Source organism: Tympanuchus pallidicinctus, unplaced genomic scaffold (assembly GCF_026119805.1).
Source record: "Tympanuchus pallidicinctus isolate F22 unplaced genomic scaffold, pur_lepc_1.0 scaffold6, whole genome shotgun sequence".
Classification (NCBI taxonomy): Eukaryota; Metazoa; Chordata; class Aves; order Galliformes; family Phasianidae; genus Tympanuchus; species Tympanuchus pallidicinctus.
In genome coordinates, this window is record NW_026294780.1 from 24,373,551 (window position 1) to 24,394,438 (window position 20,888).

Genomic DNA, 20,888 nt, shown 5'->3' on the forward strand with positions numbered 1-20,888 from the left:
GCAATGCAACACAGAGTGAAGGGCTCTTTTCTGTCTTGTATTGCCCTGGCAGTGCCCTGAGGGTGCTCAAGATGTTGGGAGGGAACACAGCCATGAGAGCTACCCCATATGGATCAAGTGGATATCAGACCAGACAGAGTCCTGCTGAGCAATGAAAGCTCGGGTAAAGAAGGAAGAAAGGGAGGGCGTTCAGAGTAATGACATTTGTCTTCCCAAGAAACCATTACATGTGATGAATGCTGGTTTACTGGAAGTGGCTGAACCTCTGTCTACAGGCGTGAAGAAGTAAATAAATTTCACATTTTGCTTTTTGTGCATGGCTTTTGCTTTACCTAGCAGATTGTCTTTATCTCAACTCATGATTTCTCAAACTTTTACAGTTCTCTCTCCCATCCCACTTGTGGAGAGCAAGCAAGTGGCTGTGTGGTACTGAGCTGCCTCACAGCTGTTGGGGTTGAAGTGAAACAACAGGGTATCTTAATATAGTTTGGAAATACACAGTGGCACACTGCAGGCCTAAGATCTAGGAATTTACTACATGGATTTTTTCACTTTTTTTTTTTATTCAAGGCAAAGAGTATCGTAGAATCATAGAATGGCTAGGGCTGGAAGTGACCTCAAAGATCATCAAGTTCCAACCCCCATGCTGTGGGCAGGGTCGCCAAAGTTTTTGAGTTACTGTGTGAAGGCAAAAAGACATAAATTTTGTAAGAATTTCTAAAATGAAGGGACAGTTTATGCTTGGTTTTTTTTGTGTTTTGGAGGGATGGGTGAGGTGGGAGAAGGGTTTGTGTTTCTGTTTTCTCTCCTATGGGAACAAATGCATCATTTTTCCCACCAGGGGATTCTACAGGATCCTTATGAGGGAGTCTTGGACTATCATGATTTCTCTTCTTTAGGTTATGAGGAGTTGATTGTCATCTTGTGAGATAAAGACTATATCAACATATTTTTGAGACAGATTCTTGCATTTACAGCTTTTAAATATTTGGGAGAATCTCAAAACTTTATCAAATGTTTGTTTTCCATGCATATTATTTCCCTTATTCTTCAACCAAATCTTTCTACATGTTCAAGCATTTATGGTGTTTAATATCCAATATGGCATTTGAGTCCATTTTCCAACTTCTTGATAGAATGCAATTTCTATAAAAAGTACCCTGTGAACTCTGAAAGTTATATGCTGAAGTACATGTGAAAGAGAATAACAGAATTTCACCAGAAATTAACAGTTTTAAATCAAATCCAAGGTTTAATATTAACAGGTTTCTGATACTACTAAGAGTTAAACAAATTACCATAAGCTTATCAGCATTATCTTACTTGAAAAATTGTTTGACATTTTATGCATTTTGTTCTATTTTGCTCATTGTTTTTTACTCATTGTTCAATAAATCAAAAAGACAGTTGAAACAAAACAATACAAACCAGGAGTAAGTACTGAAGTCAGTTGTAACTTTGGAAAAATATAGAATGCACTTTATCTTAATTGTAGTTCAGATTTGATAATAATAAATGACAAAAACACTGTTAGAATTTGCAGATGGAGTAAATAAATTGTTTTGAACCTCTTAAAAAGACTCTGGCAAATAACATAATTAGTTCTCCTCAGTTTCAGAATGAATGTTCATACTGCAGAAATCATTCAGTAACGATGCTCTGCTGCTATTCTGAGCCATCTATCATACAAATTAGAATCGTTCCACAACCCAAACATAACTGAATGCCTCTAGAGTTGTAAGTAACCACTCACAAGTTGGACTAGGTCAAAACTTATTCTAAATTATGATAGAAAGTGCGATGACTGAGTTGATTTGTCAGTACGGCATCTGCTTACTTTGTGCACGTCTTCTTCATGGTTACTAATCCTTCAAGGTGTGGAGCATTTCCAGCTACAGAGAGATACCTGCAAGTAGCTTGAGAGAGCAGTTTATACATTTGAATCAACAATGGTTGCCCGTTCACAGAGTAATAAAAAAAGCTTAGTCCCAAATGACTAGAGAATCCACAAAAGCTAATAGTTATAATACTTCCTATCTTTATGATGTTTTATGTATAATCTTTGGAGTAACATCATGATCTTATGTCAAATATTACTGATTTAAGGCTGTATAATCTTCTTCATTCTGGAGGATGAAAATAACAAGTACACATGCAGTGCATAATCATGACAAGGGAAAGAGATAAAATAGCAGTAAAAGCCATTACTCAAAACTGTATCTAGTAAATGCTAATTTAATCTTGCCATCTGCTTAGCTGAAGTCAGGTAATTGAGCACTGTAAATGTCTTAACATAGTTTGTAAGAAGACTAGAGTGATTGTGGAGAACATATGTAAATGAAAGTATTCTTCACAGTTGTTTTTTTTAATCATATTTATTCAAATTTGTAGAGTCAGAACTTGAGTTTTTGAAAACAAAAAATACAGGATAAAAATCAAATTGTTCAACTTTTTTTCTAGTGATTTTCTCTGTTTTATTTGTTGATAATGCTTTAGATTTCAACCATAATATTTAAAATCATAGAAAATAGAAATAGATTTAGGAATATTTCTGAAAATAATTCAAATGATTCTTTTTTTGTAATTTAAGTAGTTTTCTCAAATAGACTGAGTTGACCTATACCTATCGTTGGGAGAATCAAATCCAACTTAAGAGGCAGAAAAAATGCTGAAGGAAATCAGCAAAGGCTTCCTTACACAGCCATCTTTTTCAGCAGTCTTTCTTGAGACGTGGTACCTTAGTAGGGAAAAGAACACTGATTAGAAAACAAAAAACATAAAAAGAAAACAACAAAAAGCCCACAAACCCTGAACTGAAAAAGAAAATCTTCAAGATAAATCTTGTTTCAGTAAATCACTCCTCAGAATGTCTGAAAACATATAATCAGGCCCTGGGCAACCAGTTCTGGCTGATGTGTCCCTGTTCATTGCAGGGGAGCTGGATTAGATGGCCTTCAGCAGTCCCTTTCAACTCTAAGGGTTCTATGACTCTAAATCCCTAATGAATTGGAGTTATGTTCAGAAGTTTCAGATACCACATCTAGCAAATGAGCACTGAATTTATAATCTGTGCCTAGTGTTCCATACTGATTTTGTTTATTCTATTTTGTTCTTGTCCTTGTTTTGTCAGGATGAATACTTTGAAGTTAAACATCTTATTACAACAAACAAATGAAAAAAAACCCAAAATCACACAAAAAAACCCACCTGTATTTCTTTGTAAATGTAAGCAACTTAATAGTGACTACTCGAAATGAAAAGAAATACAGCAGTGGTAAAGAAATTACATAGAAAAGATCCTGCCTGCTTCCTTTTAGTTCTAGGTCTTTGTAACTTCGTGAAATATCCACAAGCAGCAGCATGTGTAATGCATTCTGCTCTCTTGAGAAAGCAGCAATGTTCTCTCACTAGGTCTGGAAACTTCCTTTTAAATAATAGGGAATTTCTTGCTGCGAAGTAAGCAGTGACCTTTTATTTATTTGATAGATGAGTTTATAAAAGCTGTTTAGTCTTGGGAGACATGGTATTGATGAGCTCTCACGAATCTGAACTTGACAAAAATTTCACTTTTTTTTTTTTTAAATCTATAAACATGAAATACACTGAAAGGCTGAACTCTGCAGAACCCCAAACCATTTCAATCTTTCCCTCTTATGACTAAACAGCATTTTAGTTACATGCATTAACCCCTGTGATTATAGGCTTGGGAATCATAGTTAGCTTTTATTTTGCCTTATCCTTAATAGAAACAGTATAAGCTCTGTTGAGGTAAAAATACAATAAAGCATGTAGTCTTGTTAAAATTGCATATGAAAAGTGCTTTAACTTAATTTCTCTATTCATAATTGAAGTGTGTTAGAAACAAATGGGAAAAAAAAAAAGACATAATTCTGTCTGACTTGATTTTCACTTATTTCCATTGTGTACATTTTCACATAAAACTTTGTCATGCACCAACACGAATGAACTTCTACAAAATATACAACTGAGAATCAAACATAGAAAGCTCCAGGAGTAGAAACTGATTTCTATGTAATTCTTCAGTTCAGAAATGAATTTTCTTCTTAACTTGCAGTTGCAAAAAATGAAGATTGTATACAAACTATACATATTTATATTCATTGTATTGGTGTGTATATCTTAATAGAATTCTATGTATACAGATCTGGGAATCACAACGTCTAAGCTTATTTACAGGTCACTCCCAAAGGTTGAAGATACAGCTGGACTATCCAACCTCCTTTTTTGTTATTACAAAGCCAATAGTTTTTGTGCTCTCCCTCAAAGGGACAGCATACATTTTCTCATTCTGTTCTCAACTGTGATTTTATTACCCTGGTAATATTTTCGAAGCAGCGACTTTCTAGTAAGTAACATAGTAAAATTTAATTATGTTTTCATGCAATGTATTAGTCATTTTCTTCCCTTTCTGCTATAGTTTGGTAACTGCAGTTTATGTCATTGGAATGAATACTGCAGTTTAAAAACCTGTGGAGATCTGAAATCATTTCTGATATTAGCAAACATCTTAGTAGAAATTTACCTTTTGTAATAAAGGTGTTGAATATCAAATAATCCTCCCCCCCCAAAAAAAAAAAAGTTTTTCTTTAGAGGAGTGCTCCTTGCTATATTCCTTTTTGTACTTAAAAAAAAAAAAAAAAAAGTGTATGATCTCTTAACAGCTTTCCTGAAAATGTATATGTATGTATATGTATTAGATGTAACAGAGACTGAAGTTTATTACACGATAAAATTAGATCTGTTTTGCAGTTCTGTGTAAGACTGAACAAGTTACACATATATATTGAACTTCATGAGTTTAACATAGCTTATTGTCTTTAAAACCAAATAACATTTCTGGTCTTATTGTTCTTCTTATCTCAAAAGACCATCAGTGTTCCAGGTCATGATTGAACTTCTTATAGATCTCTATGCTATTTCTGTAGATAAAGCCATAGCATCTGAATTGTAGAAAAATGTGCTGGCTTACTTTTCAACTCCATTGGTTCCTAACCTTTCATGAGCACTTAATTCCTCACACAGAAGGAAATGGTGATACCATAGAAGTCTGTGGACCATGAAGGGTAATTGGATAACATCTTTTGAAATATTTACAAGCCTGCCAAGGATTTTGCCAGCTTTAAAACTCACTGAATCAGTGTGAAGGGATCTGAACTATTCTGACATAAATGTTCAAAGAGAGACTTTTCCTGTGAAAGTATAATTTAGAGCCTACAATAAAAGTGTACTGAAAAACACCACTAAGAAGAAAACAACCATAAATTGAAGACCTTAATATTACATTACGGAATACTTCTGTGGTTCATCTGCTTGTTGTGCGACATATTTTTGTTGTCTAAAACCTTTTTTTTTTTTTTTTTTTTTTTTTGAGAGTTACAGCGGTAGCTTATCAATAAGAGGACAATAAGGAAGTTGCTGTTTAATATAGCTGAGAATGTTACCTTGCACTCTCTCTTCCTATACATAAACATACATTGTACATTTCATAAGCTAGAAATAAGAACAAGAATCATAAAGAAAATTAGGCAATTTACGTGCAAAATGTAAGTTCTCAAAATTGTTGCTTAACATTTATTCCACCTTGAATACCCAATATGCACCTAGTAGTAAAATTTTCTGTTCTCCCTTTCTGTTGTTGTACAATTTAGCACTGACTAGGGCAGTGCCCTAATGCTGGGATAAAAGGCTCAGTGGTGGTGGAATATAGGCCATAGTTTACTTCTAGTGGTGTGTCTAGTACATCAGGGGTGAAAGCAGAGACATACCATATGCCATGGATTGGTCCAGACTGTCTTGGAATGGGATGAAGTAACTAAGCATCTATTATATATGAATGACATCACCATACAGGGCAATAGAGCAGAAGTATTTGAGAAAGGGAAGACTAGAATCATAGAATATGCTGAGTTGGAAGAGTACTGAGTCAAACTTCTGGCTCCACACAGGAACACACAGAAATTAAGCCATATTTCTGACAGCACTGTCAAAATGCTTCTTGAACTCTATCAGGCTTGGAACTGTAAAGAATTCCCTGGAGAACCTGTTCCAATGCCTGAACACCCTCTTGAAATAATCTTTTCCTAATACTTAACATGACCCTCGCCCTGTAGCAGCTTCATGCTGTTTACAAGGATCCTATCACCAGTCATCTGAGAAAAGAGATCAGCACCTGCCCCTCTGCTTCATTTATGAGAAAGATGCAGGCTGTTGTGAGACCTACCCTCAGTCTCCTCTTCTCTGGGATGAACAAAAAAAAGTGACCTTAGCTGCTCCTCATGTCTTCCTGTTTAGACCCTTCACTGTCTTTTTTTGCCTTTCAGAGAATCACAGAATGGCCTGGGTTGTAAGGGACCTCAAGGATCAGGGAGGCCCACAGGCAGGGCCACTACCCTCCCCATTTAATACTAGACCAGGCTGCCCAGGGCCCCATCCAAGCTGGCCTTGAACACCTCCAGGAACGGGGCATCCACAACCTCTCTGGGCAGCTTGTTCCAGCATCTCACCACTCTCTCTGTAAAGAATTTCCCCTTGACATCTGACCTAAATCTTCCCTCCTCCAACTTAAAAACATTTCCCCTTGTCCTGCTGTTGTCTACCCTTTCAAAGAGTTGATTCCCCTATTTGTAGGCTCCATTTAAGTACTGGAAGGCTGCAATGAGGTCACCCCGCAGCCTACTTTTCTCCAGGCTGAACAAACCCAGCTCCCTCAACCTGTCTTCATAGGGGAGGTGCTCCAGTCCCCTGATCATCTTTGTGGCCCTCCTCTGGACCCTGGCCAATAGCTGTCTTTCTTGTACTGGGGGTTCCAGACCTGGACACATTACTCCAGATGGGGCCTCACAAGAGCAGAGTAGAGGGGGACAATCACCTCCCTGTCCCTGCTGGCCACTCCTCTTCTGATGGAGCCCAGGATACCATTTGCCTTCTGAGCTGCAAGGGCACACTGCTGACTCATGTTAAATTTTTCATCCATCAGGACCCCCAAGTCCTTCTCTGCAGGACTGCTCTCAAGGCCTTTCTTTGGGTACTTTCTAACAGTTTTTTCATATTGTGGTGTCCATACTAAGTTCTTCTGAAAGCTGATTTTTCCAGTAAAATAAAGCAAGTTCAAATGGCAATGGGTATTATGACATCTAGCTGGCTTACATACTGCTGAATGAGAGAAAAATATTCCATCTCTAGACTGACCCATGGTAGTAATTATATGTTTCCTTTAGGATCTATGAATAAGAAAATCTTGATTAACATGAATGCACAAAAGCAGAGTCTCATCTGAGAGCCATAGGCACTTCTTTGCACTCCTCAGAAACAAAATACCATAATTTTCACTGAAATCGTAGCACTTTTCTTTCATAGGTTTGTGTTTTTGACCTTTAGACAATATTTCCCATCTTCCCTCATTTCTTCTGACTGTAGGACTTTCAAGGTTTTTATTCTTGTATTTTACTCCATGCTGTGTGCTTATGAGTAGAGATTTTTGGAGGCATGTTACAAGCATATAGCAGTGAGTAATAACTTTGTGCAGGCTCATCACTATGAAATTTCAAAATTTCAAAATAACATCTGTCCTTAGTCTCCTTTTTGAATTTCATTGGTGTGAGTAATGTGCCTCTAGGAAAGCCAAGAATTATCTCAATTTGTATAGTTGGTAAAATGTATCCAGAGATAATCACATCACTGACCTGGAGAATTGAATGAAGGAAGAATCTTCAGAGAAAGATCAAAGTGTATGAGATACAGGCATGCATGAATCTCTATGACATTTCTAAATTAGGAAGAAGTACCAGAGAAAACTTCACCAAAATGGCTAGAGAAGCACTGGGAAGAAGCGGTGAATCTTCTTGAAAAGGAAAGATTGATTCTATGTATTTGCAAATTTGGACTTTGAAATCGTGAAATCAGAGAGCAGCTAATACAGAATTTTCTACTGTTTTCGTGATGAGATTTATGAAACATAGGCTTCATTCTGACCAGTATACTGGTATATACTTTTAATTCCATGAAAAGCAGTGCAATTCTAAGTGTCAGAATACTGGAATGTAAATTGGAATCTGACCACAGAGATACAATATAGCAGATAATTGTTTTCCTGAGATAAATACAGTACATATATGTATAAATGCTGTGCATATAAATATACACATATAAATGCAGAATTAGGATTAGCCTCTATAGCAGAGCATCCTTGTTCACACTTGAAAAAATTTAGACAAAATGGCACACATAAAAGAAGACAGCTAAGCATAATTTACTAGATGTTTCATTTTCTGTGGATAATCCTTCAGAGTGAAGAATTACTGGAGTCAAGTCTGAGAAACACTGTCATGAAAATAATTAGACTTTGACATTTTGCAGGTACTATGTGACATGATGATTGCTGCTTTAGGAATGTTCCAAAGTGCAATTAAATTTTGTCTCTTACTAACAGATCATAAATCATTATCCACAGTTCAGTAGGATATCTTCTGACCATACATTCTAGAGGAATTATTGCAGTTCATCGTATTGTGTGTCTTTAGGGAGCCTTAATCTTTAAATAATTGCAGAAATAACTGGGAGAAGACATTATTCAGTGTGCCTAATGAATTAGGACATTGACATGCTAAATCAAAGGAATTGCACTGTATTATTTTTATGATGGTTATGTATACTTATGGAGGTAAAAAATACATTATTCTACACAATATTTTGCAATATAGTCTTTGTTTGTAACTTTTGTCTTCTTAAACATTTTAAAATAAATTAACTGCATTTTTGCATCATAAAAGGTACAACTTCTCTACTCCGCAGATCACAGAATACTCTTCGTTAGTGCATCTCTACTTGCAAGTGGAATATTTCCTCACTATCATTTATAAAATTATAGTCCTCTTTGCACTGTTATAGAAAATGTGTTCTACTCTTTTAAAAATAATCCAGAGGGGATTTACCTTCTCTGAAAGTGAATCCTGGAATGTAAACCTCATATAATCATTGTCTTTTAAAAATTATGCTAAATATTCATCTTGAGTAAGCTCTTTGTGGAGTCTTATAGCTAGTGGGTGATTATGTATGCACTGTCCTATTGAGAATGTAACATGAAGTGATCCTAAGGCTGCTCTAAAAACAAGCAAGACAAGTAGAGCAGTGGAGACAATGGTAGAGTGACTGGTTCCTTCCAGAGTCCATCACATCTATAGTATTACCATTATGCAAAATGAAGACTGTGGCAGAAAAGTCAGAGTCATGCCTATCATTCTAAACTACTACAATCAGGTGACTCAATCTAAAAATCAAACTCACATCCATCCACTTGTCTATTCATGCTCTTCAGCAGAGCAGGGCTGTGAAGATATAAGAAAGCTCGTGGGTCAAGACAAAGACAGGGAGAACAGTTGCCAATTACTACTGTGGGTAAAACAGACTTGACTTGTGAAAAGTCTAGTTTTATTTATTCGCAATTAAAACACGTTCCAATATGAAGAAACAAAGACAAACATTTTCTCCCCGTTTATCCTAGATTCAACTTTGCTACTTCATTCTCAGCTTTTCTACCTCCTCTACCCTCCTTCCAGTGCTGAAGTCACAAAGGAGAGATGGGGAATGCATGTTGTGGTTCAGCTCCCTTCTCACAGAACTTTTTGCCTGCTTCAGCTTCCTTTGGGGCTTGTTTCAGTTTGGGGTCCTCTGTGGGCTACAGAGAGATACCTTCAATTTCCATGGTCTGCAGAGGAATTTCTGCTCTAGTGGCTGAAGCACCTCTTCCCTCTCCTCTTATTTCAATCTTCTCTCTTCTATTTCTCAATCTTTTTCTTTGTTTTTCCTTCTTCTCCTCTGTGCAGTGTTTTCCCCTTTATTGAATGTTTTATCAGAGAAACATCACCAACTTGGCTAATTGGCTCAACAGTGTCCTTTGATGGATCTGTTTTGGATCCAGCAGCATCCATTGTGAGGGCAACCCCTGGTCTCTTTTCAGAGCTGCAACTCTGAAACACCCTGTAGCCAAACTTTTGCCACCTACACCCAACATAGTTATATATGCACTGCCTACTCTTTTGACCTGTAATAAAAACATTTCAAATACCTCGCAGAAGAGGTAGAAATCAGGTGATCCTGGCTAGAATATTAAAGACAAATAAAAATCCCAGGAAAAAAAAAAAAAGAACCAACCATGAAAAACAACAACAAAAAACAATAAAACTGTTCTGAATTTAGTTGTAGGGATGATTTGTGATTGCATTAGAGGTTTTACTCTCAGATAGTTCTAGGCAAAAACACCCATATGCTCATTCCAATGTGGATTTTGATGACTACTCACTACAGAAGAACACATGGAGCCATGTATATTGTCATTATCTAAAGAATGGTCTTTTTCTCATTTATTTTCAGCAGTCAGTAATTACCAAAAAAACCATGCTTCATAAATACTGCACTGTCACTCTATTGCATTCGACTTAGCAATCATAAAGTTCTATCAAAGCACAGAACAGGGTTTATAGTTATGGTAGCTGAATATTTGTAAAATTTATTTCTGTTTTGAAATGTAAAGGTGTTAGTACAGCCTGAACAGACTTCAGCTATAACACATTTATGTATATTTTTTTTATTTTTGAACATTATTCAACTAATGAATTTCAGACACTTCTGATATATTTGCATTTATTTTCTTAATATTTCTGACATATTTGGCCCATTATTTTTCCTTGTCTTGCAGAATCCTAGTCTTTTAGCCAAAGTCTGCTACTGTAAGATTTTGCCATCTCTGCAGACTATGAATTACTCCTGATATTTATGAGTTATGCCTCATTAACTTTTCATAATTAGGCATATTTCATAACTAGGAGTTCTATAAATTCACTCAAACCTTTGTTTCTTACATATAGCACCCACAGTTATATACCTTTAACCAGTTAAATCATTCTAACTTTCTGTCACTACAAGCCTAATTCAGTAGTTTTCCAATTGTGATATGTCTTACATCTGCAATTGATGAAAGCAGGTGCCCCAGAATTATTCTCCTTATTAGCTAATATACACTACTGTATTCCTTTGGAAGCAAAATGTAGTTCAGAATAAGTGGTGAGAATGAAACCATCCTTGTTATTTGGTATAGTGATGTGTGATGTAATATATAGTGGGTGGGTCTGGGTTCAATGAGAATGATGGGTTGTTCTGAGATGAACAAAAACCTGATCACACTCAAAAAGGCATAAAATATACAAAGTTAATGCAAATATAGTCTTCTGAACAGGAGCTGACTCACTTCTTGTATCTGGAAACTGAGGAGAGTAGCTGCAGATCTACTCAGAGCTCAGGCATCATTTCCTTATGCTTAGTGCATACCATGCTGTGTCTGGACAGACTATCTCACAGCATGGTGGAGATACTGTGTGGATGTATCAATGACATTATGATGTGACTGTTCCTTGGCCCTCTGCTCCCTAGAGTCTGTAAAATAACAGCTCTTCAGAATGCACTAGGGAGTTTTTGCTGCTTAAGTCTTCTGGTGAACATGTCTGAAAATATCTTGTACAGAACTTGACTCATGGCACCTCAGTGTATTCTTACCCAAAAAAAGAAAAACTCAGATTAAAAAAATCTGACCTCTGTGCCATGCATGATGTCTCAAATATATCCTGGTAAGAAAGTTCATAGGAATAATAGATTTTGAGGACAACTAGCTTGATCCTTTGCACTACATAGGTCACACAGGTCACACAGGTCAGTCTGTGACTCCTTCAAAAAACATAAAATAATGTTGTACTTTTACATAAAAGAGTACTTTTTCAAATTAACTGTCCCCTTTATGCATTTTTTTCTGCTTAAGTTAACAGTAGTGACAGGGAAGGATGGGTTGCGAAATCAGACCAACAGATTTATAGTGCTGAGTTAGGAATGAGGACTAAACAGCAGTGCAATATGAAAATTAAAAAAACAAAAAACAAACAAACAAAAAAACTAGAGGATTTGCTGTTATGCTGGCATCCTGTCTTGCACTGTTCCTTTGTTTTCTACTCAGCATTCATTATTTGGTTTTTAAGAACTTTGACTGCTGCCCTGAACATGTCATTTACTTGAATATGAACTTTACTTAGTTTAATTGCATGGTTTACATTTGCTTTCTCTTTAGTTTTTAGCATCCAGTTGCCTGTCATGTACTAAATAATACGTATAATGAGTCCTCAATAAATAGCTATCTGAATACTTAGATTACTTATTTTGCTAAAATATAAAATGTCCAGGTTTGTTTAATAGGCTGTCCAGTGAGTCAGAATAAAAAATGAACCTCTTAAAACACGCATAGAGGAAGTAATCTGTGAGAAGTAAACTGCCAGTTAAAGTGTCTCTGAATCCATAACATTAACATTTTGCCTTACCAACTTAGAAGACCATGAAATTTAGACTACAGAGTATCAATGAAGTTTTAGAACTGTCTTTTCTCAAAATGAGTTCTCCTTCACTGAATATGTTTTTTGAATTCCTTTTTCATTACTGGAGTGAACGTGAACTGTCTTTTAATTATGTCTAATTAATATTTTAATTCTAAGGTCATATATTAATAACACAGTTCATCTATGAGCTACTACTGCAAACTTGATTAACCGTCTCAATCAGCATTGATGGTTTTCAGGAAACATTCAGAAAATTGTAAAGGCCAATTTAAAGATGTACATTGTCCTGTTGTACTTTTGAATAGCAAATCTGCTGCTTTCCTTAGGAGAAAATTTTCTTAAGGAACCTTTTTCCTTACTGGCTTTATTGGTTATGTGTACTTTTAGTTGCATTTCTGCAATTGTGTTCAGTAAATATTTAAAAGTCAGATCCTACTCAATTCTGAAAGAAATTGAGTGATATGTGTCTTTGTTTGTGATACCCATTTGGAAGGACTTTAGGATTGCCTCAGTTTTATATCAAACTTCTGCTTTATTAGCATAACTAAGTAGGTCACAATGAATGTGCAGATAAATACACATCCTTTTTAATCCCCCTTCAATAATTGTTTTAAGTTATCTTGAAAATGAGAACTAGAACTTATATAGGTACTCTCTTTTTATTCTAGCATTGCAAATACCTTGTTCCTTCTTTCAGTCCACTAATATTTATTTCTCTTCATATGACATGACATATCAAGCCTGCTATTAGGAGCAGAATCTTCTTTCTGTTACTCTCACCATATTTTTCTTGTAATCTCTTTAAGCATTTGCCTATCTGCTTATCTGTGCATAACGTTCTGCACAACTTACTAGATTTGTATTTATGCTCATCATAAATTTGAAGATAGAAGTCCAAATTTAGTGTTGATGTTGTGGTGTTTTACCTTTAAAAATTTCTATGAAAATACTGTGGAAATTTAGACAAGGAAATTGGATCAAGAGCTAGTATAGTTACATCACAGCTCTGTGAATTGAAATGGGAAAAAAATAACTAAACTGCTTCCAGTACTCAGCAGTTAGGTATGCCAGTCTGTTGAATCACTGCAAGCAGGTTTTCTGCCTTTTGAAGTATCTGAGATATATATGTGTCTATGAGTATGCCTGGGGAAAGTCAGACTCTGAGGATGAGTTTAGCAAAGTTTTTTGAGAAAGTTTCTAAGCTAATCAACAGAAAATATTAAAGAGGAGGAGAGATCCCCCACGGTTTTCTTCAGTGAAGCTACACATCAGGGTATGAGATAGTCGTTTTAAAGATCAGAAAATTGTTTTTCAGCCTTCAGTTTCCTGATCTGAAGTAGATTCTTGTATCCCAACTCCAGTTGGGATCCCTGAGTGCCCCTACCTTTGTGCATCCCAATTGCTTGTGGAATAGTAGGTAGGACTGTTTATAAATTCCTGTAGGATTTAGCTGTGAAGTAAACTTGATGGCTGTGGTTTGTTGCCTAGGGATTTGGGCATGCTTGGAAAACAGAGGCTCAGCTGCCAGCCTACCTGCTTTCCAGAGGCTGTTTGCATTAATAAGGCAAGAGCCCTGAGGAGGCCCAGCAGCTCAGGAAGGCTTCTGAGGATCTATCTTTTAGACCTAGGGAACTACTGACAAATAAATGGCAGTCATGTGGTATGTGGTAGCCCCAGCTAAATTTTGAAATTATTAAGATCTGAGGTCAGTAAGCATTTCAAATAATCTAAAATGGGATTTGGGGCAATATTAAAAATCCCAAGAGGTGACCAAATATTTTGAATATATGCAACCTTGGGTGCTTTTAAAACTGTCACATTAGAGCAAATTACTATCAAAAGAAAAGAAATAATTCTTACGACTTTAAAATAACATGCTCATTTGTTTGCTCACTGTAAGAATAAAAACTCCAACCAGAAAAAAGTTTAGGGTTTTTTTTTTTTTTCTTTTTTCTTTTTTCTTTTTTCTTTTTTTTTTTTTTTTTTTTTTTCTTCTGTTTCACACATAAAACACTGCCAGGCTGAGGCTGAAGTGGTTGCAAGGTATCCATTCGAGTCTAATTACCCAACCAGGTTGAACACAACCAGTCCAACAAAATTCCAGCTGCACTTTTTAATTGCCTCAAATGAGCTCCTAAATAACTGTGCGGAGTTAAACCACAGCACAGATAACACAATGTAAGTACATAGAAACTCTGAACACCCAGGGCTCTAGAGTGCTCAATTAAACTTTCCTTGATTATTCAATAGAACAGAAGTGTTCAAATTAAAGGCTTTCATGCTACAGCAGGCTATGACCTCATTCTCAAGTTTCAATATTGCAATGGAATTTAATTAAGATATTCCCCATTCAAAGCATTACCCTAGAGGTAAGCTTTGTTCCAAATACCTCATGGAGGCATCTATCCTGCTGTTAAGTGAATGACTTTTGGTGAATCAAAATAAATATTGTTCTGTCATATACTCACTTTTATTCTGTACAGTGTGAGAAAGTAACAGTATGAAATCATCAAAACATTTAACTCACCATGCTGAAAAACGCTTGTAAAAAAAAATCTTTGTTCTCATTGTATTAAAACTGCAAACCTCATATTAATTCCTGATTTGTGTTAGAAATATCCAGTTTCAATAGGAATAAATTGCACTTCCCTAGATAGGGGTAACAAGAAGTGTGTAAATTTTGGTACCAAAATTTTGGTCTGTGAAGAAAGAATAGCAAAACCAATATTTAGTATGAACAGCAATCTAATTTGTGGATATTCTTAAGTCCAAGTGGTGTCGTGTAATCTATTTTTATTAATAACTGCAAAGTATACTGGAATCATTATAGGAAAGTTAAATTTCTTAGTAGTTGTATGAGAAGAATATTAAACATTGGATATAGTCATAAGAATATATACTTTTTTTCCCATTTATTTGTTTAGAACCACTGAAATATATTATTCTCTCTATATATATTTAATTATACTCTTGATAGAAAAGCCTAACATAATACAAATATTTAGTCTCTGTGCTAGATTAGTTTTCATACCAAGTCTTTTACATTTGAACATCTTGTGGTCTAAATGTTAAAATTATGTCCCAACACACATTACTAATTATGATGTATTGCTGTTTCTCTTTAAACAGTCATTTCTAGCTAATTCAATCATTGAAAAGAAAATGACCTCTTCATTTTATTATGCCATTTTTTACTATGATCATCTAATCAGAATGAGAAAGCCATGCCGCTTTAAAATTTTATTTTGATCGTTAGATAAAATTGTTACTTTAGATTATTCTCACCTGGTAGAGCTTCAGAACAATTTTTTGCATTTCTCTTGTCTTCTGTTATCCGCTCATCATCCTTTATATACCGTCGAAGAACTGACATTAGATGAGGGGTAAAGAAGGTTGTTGTATTGCTAATGAGTGGTAAAGCTCAACAATGACTTAAGCCGGATGTGTGCGTACACCCACAAGGCGTCTCGTCCTTACATGCAACCAGTTGTGTTGCGCAGGTAGGTGGTAAGCACCTACAATAAACGCCTTTTGTTCTGCACCAGCGAAGGAGTCCACGCCTCATTTGCCTCTCTAGCAAGAGAGCCCGGGGCAGCTCTGCAACAATTACAAGCTGGTGATTTTGTATCACTTCTTGATTTAACTGAAATTCTTTCCAAAATAGAACCGCCAATGTCCTTTCAGGAAATTACAAAGTGAAGCAGTGCACCACTGATGCAAAAGTTACTTCCTTTCTCTCAATAATTAATTCCTACATTATATAAAGTTAAACCATCTATTGGGCATTTAAAATCTAGGTATTGTAATCTCTGATTTTTAGGCACATGCTTGTATAGGATACATCTAATGACACTGAATACAGAAGAGTGTTGTCAACAGCCTTGGTCCAGATTTTATTGCTGAATATTGATGTTTATATTTTTTTAAGAAGGGTAGTAGGTTTTTTCCTCAAACAACTGACATACTAATCTCCAACTGCGTGTAAATAAATAATTTCAGATATCATTTTCTGATAATTATCTGAAATTTGGAACAATCACAAAGAAAAGGCATAAAAAAACTATGTAAGTAGCTAAGGTAATTAAGAAATGCATCCTGATTTAGGACCAAAATAACCCACTAATGTAAAATCAATCCACTTGCTAAGATAAGTGTTATGGCATGTCAGATATAATCAGAAGAATGCCCTCTCATTCACAGATTGAGTATCAAGATTAGAACTGGTACAAGAAATACAGAAAGGGAATAAAGTTTATGATGTTAACATTGCTTGACAATGGTTAAGACTGTAGTAACTGTACATGTAACAGTATGTAGGGTTGCCTGAAGTATGTTGTGGCTGCTGGAAGTTTGGTAGGGAGCACTGTCCCATTAAGGGACACAATTTTGGCAACACCAGCTCAAAGGAGAGTCAACTAATGGTTGTTGTGGTCCTGCCTAAAGCCTCTTTTTTTGAGCCACCAATACAGTCAATGGCTGAATTCTCACTTAATGTTTGAGTGTTAGATCATGTTAACATAGAACATCACAGGCCTTTTCACAGTCTATTCAGTCCTGCCAATATAGTTCATACTTTTATTTTAAAAGCAGACCAGGCTGGTGTACCAATAACAGAGGATGAAAAAAGAAAAAAATTATCATAGGGCATAGATGAGTTTTAAGCAAATATTTTTGGTATTTTTCATCATTACATTTCATTTATTTTTAAAAAGATTTTTACATATTTCAAGTCATCTATCCCTACAGTATCTACCATATGACTTCTGCATGTAGATGTAAATCAGTCTTCCTTTCTACAGCAGTGGGAAGTGTTTCTCTTCCAATTCCTGACAGGTTCTTTGGTGGTTGAGTAGAAAATCAAGAGTGCAAAAATGTCCTGACAATCAAATAGCACGGGCAAAATGTCACTTGTAAAAATAAGAAACTAAGGTTTAAAATTTTAATCTTACATCTGTAGTGCGTTTGAATGCATATAATGTCAGCATTGATCATTAGATTATCTCTTTCCAACTATCGCAATAAAATGTGAATCATCCTTCTGAGTTTTGTGCTATGAAGTGTCAATATAATTCTTCTAAATGCTTCTCCTGTTGGAAAATAAATAATGTAAAATAACGGATCATTAAAATATTCTCTGAAGAGAGAAAATAATAGTAAGTGAGATACCGTATTGTTAGAGATTGCTTGGAACAGAAAGAATGACAGAGAGAATCACACTGTTAAGTCAACAAGTGATTCTCTAGCAGGATTTTTTTTATTCATTTCTTCTGTGATACAATAATTACTTTAGAAGTTATAGCTGAGAAGCACTATTTAATGTTCAGTCAGTCTAAGCCACATATCTGATGCTTCAAATCAGTGCAAAAATGTTCAGAAATTATGTTTATTGTGCAATTATATTGTATTATGGAATTGCTAATTAAAGTGTTATCACTTGTTTCCAATTTTTTTTATAACTTAACAGTAATGAAAATCTTCAGGAAAGCAATTGAAAAACAAGCATGCTCTGTTAGTATTAAAGTAACAGAGAACAAATACCAAAAAACAGCTGTTCTGTTTTCCAGTGCTCTGGTTACAACAATCAACCCTTTTTAATTGTTAAACACCTGTCTTCTTTTTGATTGAAATTATTAATTTCATATATATTTCCACTCTCTTTTCTGACTTTTTTTCCTGTAAAATCTGTTTAATTATTTTATTTAAATTTTAGGATCCTAAAAATTATTATGAGATTAATTGTGTAGAGAGTTAGTATTTTTCCCTTCTAGCTTAGACCAGTTTTGCTCTTCAGTTTTTCAGGAATAAGAAAAGAAAAAGATGTTCTTAGAATTAATACTTATTTCTCAGTGATAATCATGGACTTTTTTGAAGTCTTGCTTTTCATGCTATTGCCACTGCAACCTGTTTTTGTTGGACTTTCTGAGTGTCTGATTAATGTAAATCCAAGTAAGAAATAAAATTGAGCTAAGGTGACTGCTTCTTCAATAAAGAGCAAAAGTGAAATAGAATTCATATAATCTTATTCTCATTTACTTTTAAAATCTTATTCTCACTTTCTGTCTTGCACATTAAGTTATTTTTTTTTAATCAAAACCTTTGACAGAGTACACAACTAAGTATTCCAAATGACATTATTTGACAAGATCACAACCAAAATTTCCTTATTCATATGTGGAATTGGGATCATAGGAAATGCTGTATTTAATTGTACTTGTGGGAGAGTCGTCATTCTGTCATTAAGTCTGACTCATCTCAGAGACTTGATTCAGGAAATCTTTCAGTCATCAAGTACACTGCGACTAAGGGGAAAAAAAATGTCTTCTAAGTTCATATGTTTGTTTTTTTTTAAAATTTGGCACTCTAAGAGAATGACTCTGGACTTTTTCTGTTGTGTGCATGTATGTGCATTCAGATGTTTCCATGTAGAGAAACTCTACAGAAACAGAAGTGGACTGTTTTTTTCTTTGTATAAGCAACCATACAATGATTAACAGTGAAGATTCACAAATCAGCAATCGGAAGAAAAATATAATATTCAGACCTAAAATTTCACAGGCCAAAAAAACAAGATAGTATCTACATCCGTACATTGCCTGTTATCATTTTCATGACAACTGAAATGTAAGGCTTACAATTACACTGCTTCATAATGTGCCTCAAATGAGAAATGGCCACGTTTGTGACATACTACTATTTTCAGAGTTGTTTTCACTGATATTTGTGCTGTTGAACTTAGCGTAAGTTTATGCATTTCTGTAGTTGCTTAAGTAAATCTCAAATTGTTTCATTAAAAGATGGCAGAACTTCTGTTTTATATGTGGCAAAAGAACACTAATATTTTCATCTAAAAAAACTGTTAGAATAATATTGTTCTCTAAATGGAATCATTTGTAGCCCTAATTGTATTTCTGAGTCTTCCACTGTCAGTTCTAGGCAAAGACATTAAAAAAATTGTCTGAGGCGGAAGATGTCTGAAATTGTCCTGGCAATACCTGTAACAGACTGCCTATGCACACAGATCTGTGCCACCATGGTGGAACATAAGGCTTTCTGTATGAATGGCACTGAAACCCTAAAGAGTAGAAAATGACACTCACTGATTTTCAGACTCTTTTGTATCTGCTGGAGTCTCAATCTCTTGATGTCTTCTCATTCTGTAAGCACAACAGGAGTCCTTAATTTTCCTGTTAATTTTCCTGTCATGTTTCACCTTCCCTGTATATCAGCAAGATAAATTGAGTAACCCTCAGAAATAAGGTGAGAGGGAGCCAACTTTTGTAATGAAGATGTTGTACTTGGACATCTCTGTCTCTGAGATCTCATCTGCGATGCATGGATTGACCTGGACCAAACCTCTTTGCACTGTACTCAACTTTATTTGAAAAAACTTCAGAGAAATTATATATCTTCTAAAAATCCACTAATTGTTCTCTACATCTTAAAATGCTTAAGAATCTTTAATCTATATACCAGGACCATGCAAGAATAAAATGAGGGGCAAATGCAGCCTCAGAGTAATAAAATAATGAGAAATCTCCACTTTCATTAAAAGATGAAGTTAAGCAGTAAACTATGTAGACCATCACTTCTTGTTTTGAATGATCCACACTTTTTTTTTTACTAGAGCCTACAATTAACATGTGAAGTTTATCTTTATGAATCCCAATATAGAGTTACACTTTAGAAGGAGTAAGAAGTGGCAGAGCATCTTTCCTTATTGTATGGCTTCTAAAATCTCTCATCCTATTGTTTTATGTCACAAAAAGAGTGCCATCTGAATTCAGTCATAACAATATTAGCTAAGAGAAATTTCCACAGTTTTTGGTAAGATTATTTCAAGACTAAAGATTCATACTTCTAAGTATTTTAAAGTACTTGAGTACAATGACAGCTGTTCACTCCATGAGTATAGAGTAAGGAAATATCATTCATTACTTTAGTGCCAGCCATTACTTAAATGTCCTTCAGAGGATCACAACTCTCCAAAGGTCAGAGATTCTCCTTAAATTCCCTGTTCTAGAAGTTCTGAGCAGAATTTTGTTCCCACTGAGTATTTTCACGCATGAGTTTACGTAATAAAAAAGGTGTGTGTGTGTATGTACTGTCAAGATGAGCAGTGCCTGAGAGTCCATTATCACCTGATCCATGAAGCATTGCAGGGTGACAAAGTAGAATTATGTTGGCTAGACAAGGATCTTTTTCTAAAAATCTAACAATAAATAAGGCAAAAAATCTGTGAAATTTCTTCAGATGAATTTTTCTGAGAGCCTTGTGGGGTTTTCCTATGGGTGTTGTAGAACTGTGTCTATAGCTATAAACATGCAAAACATAGACCATATTGAATGAAGGACGCAACACATAAAACTGTTTAAGAGTAGCCACTGTGTCAATGGCACAATTAAAGTGAAGTTAGGAGTTAACATACTTAAGTTCAATAACAGATTGATTTCATATCTTAATCACTTTACATCTCATATGCCACTAAGAAGATGGCCT